Raw genomic sequence first — 6,881 nt, forward strand, 5'->3', positions numbered from 1 at the left:
AACTGCGTTCATCCATGGGCCAGAAAAGGTTGCATTCCTTAACTTTACTCTGCATTGAAAACGAAATTTTGGAAAAAATATACACCGATAATGTTATTAACAGCTTTGCTTTGTCTAATTCAGAAACCATGTCATTTGAATGTGTTTAATAAGTAGGCTAAATACTGTAGGCTACTTCGGGTATATTTTTGTTATTTCATTTTAACTGTGATTGGTACAATGAGGGGAATGAAATATAGGCCTCAGATAACCATATAGCCCCAGGTCCATCAAAACCTTAATCCGGCCCTGGTCAGTAGATGTTACAGAAAATATATTTCGCACTTATTCAGTGCATCGTCAGTTCTGATAAAGGGCAGTTAAAACCAAGTCTAGTCAAAAACCAAGTCAAAAACTAGCTAGTCTATATTAGAAAGATTATTATTTAGTGAGTGCAGTGCTAGGGTAGTTATACGGCTCACTTTGACGGTGAAACCGTTGTTAGAAGCTCGATAGTTTGACATAAATTTTAGTTTTTACAATATGGCTGCCATGTGGGGAAGTTGGCCCATTTCTTGGGCGGGTAAGTTGGCCACTAAGGCCAACTTGCCTTCATGAGGTATATAGAATGATTATGGACTGATTAATACGATGACTTATTTTTGCAAGATTGAAGTATCATCAAGTAGCCTAATCGTATCCAAAGTAATAGTAGGCTAAATCGCGGTTTTACATCAGCATTAAATGATCAATAATAATAATACATTTCCTAACATCGTTTTTATGCCACAGATTGCGACAACTTATTCCTAACCCATATTGTAATAATTGAATAATGGTAAGTATTATCAAGAAAACCGATCACGGAAATGTGCCTTAGCAGGTGTAGGCTATGAAGAGGGGTTAAAGCTGTTGAGGAATGGTGTGAGTCAAAGAAAAATATGCAACCAGCACTTCCCAAGCGTTTCTCGGCAGTCGAGTATAGCATGAATTGACAGCGATAGACACGTGTTTCTCCCATGAGTTGTGTTTTACCCAATGACAGGTGTTCCGCCCATGTCGCTGTTCTAGTCAGGTAGTGCTGACGCCAGGCCGAAAATCTCTCATCAAAAAATGTTCCGATATTGGTACCCATACAAAAATGGGGTTTTGTTCTGGAGAGCCCAAAATTTTTCTTTACTGAGGTACAACACTGCATTATAATAGTAGATTATATTATAAACCATGAGATTCTATTTGAATAAGATACTTCTGATGATCCGGTAAAGGTGAAACAGGCTGTTAAGGATTCAGATAGTAATAAGTATATTTGATTGAATGCTATGTATGCCTGTATAAATCCAAGCAATAAGTAAAAAGAAAGTGGGCTAATATTGAGGAGAAAGGGAGCTTTTCCACTGGTTAGTAGGCTATACCAAGAGATGGGCACGTTTGCCACGTGGCCAAATTACCTGCACAGCAGTGGCGCCGGCAGAGGGGGGCAGGCGGGGCAGCTGCCCCCCCAGTGTTTTCGGCATCATCTTTTTTATTTTTTTTTTTTATTTTTTCATTACATATTATTTTATTTTTTTTAATATTTGGATCCCAACCTGAAGTCAACTCAAGTTGCAAGGGGGGAGGGGGTAAAAGCTTTTTCTTTTATTTTAAACTTGCTCTTCTTGCTGCTGTTATTACTACCATTTTGTGATTCTATTCCCGTACTTCGCCTGCTGCCTGTCACGTAACAATTGTTACCGGCTGTACAGCAGATTGGTTCTTGCTTGGTTCTTGAGTGGTGGCAGTGCATACAGCAGTAGGTCATTCAATGTTTCAAGGATATAATGTAGAATTGTAGATTTAACTTAACGAAGTCTACTAAAGTAATACAGTAAAAGTAACACAAAATGAGCGAATAATTATATTATATAAGTATTAAGATGCCAAAAATGCAGTATGAGAAAATAATGCAACTAAAGTCAACATGCTCCTACGTTTATTAGACGTTAAAGTACGTTCCACTTGTAGTAAAATTCTTTTCTCATTCATTTATTTCTGAGGATATTGCGTTGCTGATTGCCTTTAAATTGGAAGACTTGCGTCCCCGCGAGCAAGATTGTGCATTTTTTACATCAGCAGATTTAGCTGGCTGGGGTGGCGTTTTAATTGATTATTTTTACTTTCAGTGAAGCTTGTTTTTACGTCTAATAAACGTAGAAACATGTTAACTTCAACTGTATTGTTCCGTCATACTGCATTTTTGGCATCTTAATAAGAAATTTAAAAATTGTTCTCTAATGTTGTGTTTTAAACTTATCATTTGATATTGTGCATTTTCCTGATGAAATCTTCGTGGATGGGAAGAAGAAATATTAAGAATAAAAAATCAGTTAACACCGGCTGAGTGTTTATTGCAGTTGAACTACGCCCGGTGGCCTTCGCAGTATATTTATTCCATTAACTTTTATTAGCCTCAATTCTCACAATGCCATAGGCTACGCAATACGCATGTGACCGCCTCTGCGTTTGATATATCTACTATGTTTTGACATCTGTATTTTCCAAGCATGGAAAAACGTTTTCACAGCGTTTCAGTACAGTATTTGATAATTTCTCTGTCAACTAACAGACTAGTAAAAATCATGAGGCATATTTAACTAACAGACTGTTGGATAATCAGAAAGTGCATTTGTAAAAAATGTTTTTTCGGTCTGGAAAAAAGCTACGCAGAATTTCGCTAGCCATGGCAGTTGCAAGTCCCATACGGAATCAAACTGTGATTTATTTTGAATTTTATTTTTTTTAACAGATCAGACATGTCAACAATGTGGAATTTTGGTAGGCTGCATTGCAGGTAGGCTATATAGCAGTAGACAATAGCAGTAGAAAACAAGAGAAATTAAATAATATATCATTGTCTTGCGTGTCTTGCACCAGCGGCGTATAGCCAAGGGAGGGGAGTTTGGGAGTTTAGGGTTTGAACTCGAGTATATCAGAAATAAAGTAACTTCATTGTCTCAAAGCTTTTTGTTTGACACTCACCAAGATGTATGACGTTACATTTTCTAAACTTTGGGTTGACTTTAAAGCATAAAAGTTAGTGACTTACCGGAATAAGATCGCTTTTTGGATCAACCAAGGAGAAAGTTGATAAATAATAAAACTGTAATAACCTCGCAAAAAAAGCAATCAACCTATGTCTCCAAAACAAAGTTTGCCTAATTTTAAACGAAACTGCATTAAAAGAGCGAGTTTTGCCAATACCAAACATTCAAATATCTCGGCCTGAAATTAGCAACAAGAAAACATAGAGACTTAGCTTTATTTCGAAAAATGCTGAAGAAAACATGATCTTATCCTTTTGCTATGGCACCGGACAGCACCATTTTACAAGAATATTCATACCCACATTTTTGTTGAAAATGCTCTCAGAATGCACCAAACTGAAAGTAATGTTTCAAAATTTTTTGGGGGAGGCCCCCCACACCCCCCGCCGTTAAGTGTCGCCTTCAGCAAACACACCATCGGGCTTCGCCCGTCGGCCGTCAACTACCCCCTTTCAAAATTCCTGACTACGCTACTGTCTTGCGCTGTCAATATTTTGTCCCCCCATTGTTGAAGGTCTGGCGGCGCCACTGTTGCACAAGTGGGCAAGATGGCCCATTTTATTTTTTTCAGAAAACTTGAAAAATCACATACCTAAGAATGTTGGTTTGATGCAAGAACATGTCCACTTCTAGAGTGATAAATTCTCTACTCTTCAATAGCATCCGCTTTAACATATGTTTTGTTATTAGCTCACAAATTCAATTTTCTATTTTGCTGGGCCAACTTACCTGAGTCTCCCCTATTATAGTGACGTACTCTTGGAATGTTATTGCTTTTGCTTTTTGCATTCGAGTTTTGAAAACAGAAACGTTTCAAATGTCGTCTACATGAATAATCAAATTGTGCAATTTAAGTGACCTTTGACACCCCCTACCCCTTAGCCAGCTACTCCTTGTAGATTTGGTTGGTTTTGAATCTTTATCCTCAGACTGACAAAGCCTTGATAGGATGGTAGTTTCGCACGCTTGTAGAGGCTTTTAACGCAGGTCTTTTGACTTTACAGTAAGCTATATCTAGGGTAACGCTTCCCTCCCTTGTAACAAAATCTTGCGTGCAACACTGAACGTACCCTCAACACGCGTGGTTCATGAGGTTGAGCAAGCTAAACCGTCTGCGTAAAACATTATAGTTTATGTGACGTCAAGAGTAGCCTATATCATATTTTTTTATTTAATATAAAATCTATGCAAATGAGAAGCCTAAAATAGTTGATGCAAACGAAAAATTATCGTCAATGCAAGCTGAATATGATAGGCTAATCTTACACAATATGACTTAGCTACTATGGTCATTATTAGCAAAGGGGCGTTTTTTAATTTGTTTTCGTTTCAATTTGAAAAAAATTTCAAAAAATCAAAAAGATGGCACTATTTGTAGGCTACTGTCAGAGGACAACTTTAAATAGAGAATTGCAAGATATGTAGGAACGTTGATCAAAGGCGTCAAGAGATTTTCGCAAGACAGCTTGTGTTTTTGTGTTTGTTTAAATAGCTTTGGGTTAGCCTAATTGATTACAGAGTCTACTGATTTCTGATTTGCTAATTTCCTTTCTGCTGCGGTATTTCAATGTTACAAAACCGAAAAATCGTTCAGTTGCTTTTATTTCTGATCATCACAGCAAAAACAATAGGCTATAGCCTAGGCTACACGTCAACATAGCAAAGGTCGAGAAAATTATAGCTCATCCTAATAGGTTATCACTACTAGCCTATAATGAGAATTTTTGAAAAGTAGGTTATAGCCTACCGTCCAATTCGTGTTTATTCATTTATTATTCAAACTTGCAATCGGCGTACCATGACATTGTAAAAGGAAAATAAGAATTCCTAAACTTCCAAGTCATTGCGGCAACTTTATACTCAATGAGAGCCACAAGTGAATCCAGCAGCAGCAGTGGCCTGTCGGCAGCAGTGGCCGAGTGGTTAGCGCGTTGGGCTCGCAGTCGAGAACCTGCATGTTCGACTCCAGCCACCCGCACTTGCTCCAGCCACCCGCACAGCACGTTCGACTCGGCAGTGGCAGCAGCAGTGGCCAGTCGGCAGCAGTGGCCGAGTGGTTAGCGCGTTGGGCTCGCAGTCGAGAGCCTGCATGTTCGACTCCAGCCACCCGCACTTGCTGTTGTTTCTCTGGGCAAGAAACTTTACGATAATTGCCTCTACCCAGTGATCGATTTCGAGTAATGGGTAGAAGGCCTACCAAATTTAAGTCATAAGTAGAGTAGACAACCGGAAACAGACATTGCAGTCGACTGCAGCGTGGGTCAGTGGTACGTCGGAAGGCGTACACCGATGCATAGCGCTCAAGTCCGCTTTCCGCAATGCAGGATAAAGATAATAAAACAAAACAAAAAAAACAACAACAGCAAGTAACCTTGGGGGGGGGGGGATTTCAACTACACCATGATGTGTACCGTAGGTCTACATTATATAGGCCTAATTTTTTTCTGTGTTTTAGGGGGTCGATCGCCCTCACCCTGGATCCGTCACTGCTAATAACAACGACATTTAATTAGGACGCATAGCAATAAGCTCATGGAAAAATGTAGGCTAATGTTGACTGAGATGGTAGCCTACATGGCAAACGAACAAAGCGACAACAAAAATTGAAGAATTTGACGATGTCATGCAAATTGCAGGATTAAAAACAATGCCGGAGTTAGGCCTACAGTAAGTAGCCTATTAATAAGTTAAAAAAATATAGAACAAAATAGAATGAGTTCACAAGAAAAGTCACCGCTAGGCCTACATCCAAGCCGGACCAAAAAAATGCTGTTACGGTACACAAATATAAATCCGGTAATTTTCTATTGTCAAATCTGATGCGTGAAGGTAGCGTAGGCTAATTGGTTTCGTGCCCTTCTGTGTTTGTGCGGTAAGCTATAAGCTATGTTCGTTGCAAAGCAGAATTCGCAAGGCTATTAACTACGGTACCGTACGTTAATTAGAGTGCATTAACTTGATTGTTAACTCAAAAGTAACGTTGATCGGAGAGTTTCTCAGTTTGTGGCATGTAGGCTAGACTCTTACCAAAGTTTTTTTCCTCAGGCACAATATTGTGCTATAAGTTTTTGTTTGTTTCGTTCTGAAAGAAAATAATTTTGCTTGGTTGAAAAATTTCAAAAGAGAACTATAACGCACGAAAATCTCCAAATGCAAAAACATATTTCAGAACTACAGTTCAAAGTGTAGGCTATGAATGTAAGCCTTGTTTTTAAAAAAAACTTGGCACAGCCAATTAGTAAATCAATGCTTTATTTTTTCAGAAAAAAATAGATGTTTAAATATGCAGGTTATTCATACACTGCAAAACTTGGTTGAGTTCCCGTACTGACGTTGTTAGGGTTAGGGGGACAAGCTATATGTAACTGATAGTTTGAAACACCAAATGTTTGATTTTGGTTGTTTGGTTGTATTTTTAACCAGTTTTTGTGAAGATTTTTGCTGAATATTGATAAAAATAAAACACATTAGGTTTGAACAGACCTAATTTTATCACCAACACCAGTGCGATTTTCACACCCCCTTAGTTAAAAATGCGTCATGCATGAGTTCCATCAGCTTGAACACTGTAGAAAACAAAAATAAACCCGACGTCATCATGCACGTGACCTTTCTTTGTCAGGAAAAAAACAACATGGTCCAAGCGGAGGTCGAAATATTTGTCAGTATAGAAAAAGCCAGATTGAAATGAAGTGCTTTGAAAGGATGCTTTATTTTGAGACTGGTTAAGGAAACTAAAAGTGCGGTACGACAAGCTCATGAGCAATGGCCATTGCGTCCAACTCCAACCCTCAATGAGGAAAGAACATAATAATGAAA

Source organism: Aplidium turbinatum, chromosome 2 (assembly GCF_918807975.1).
Source record: "Aplidium turbinatum chromosome 2, kaAplTurb1.1, whole genome shotgun sequence".
In the NCBI taxonomy this organism is placed as follows: domain Eukaryota; kingdom Metazoa; phylum Chordata; class Ascidiacea; order Aplousobranchia; family Polyclinidae; genus Aplidium; species Aplidium turbinatum.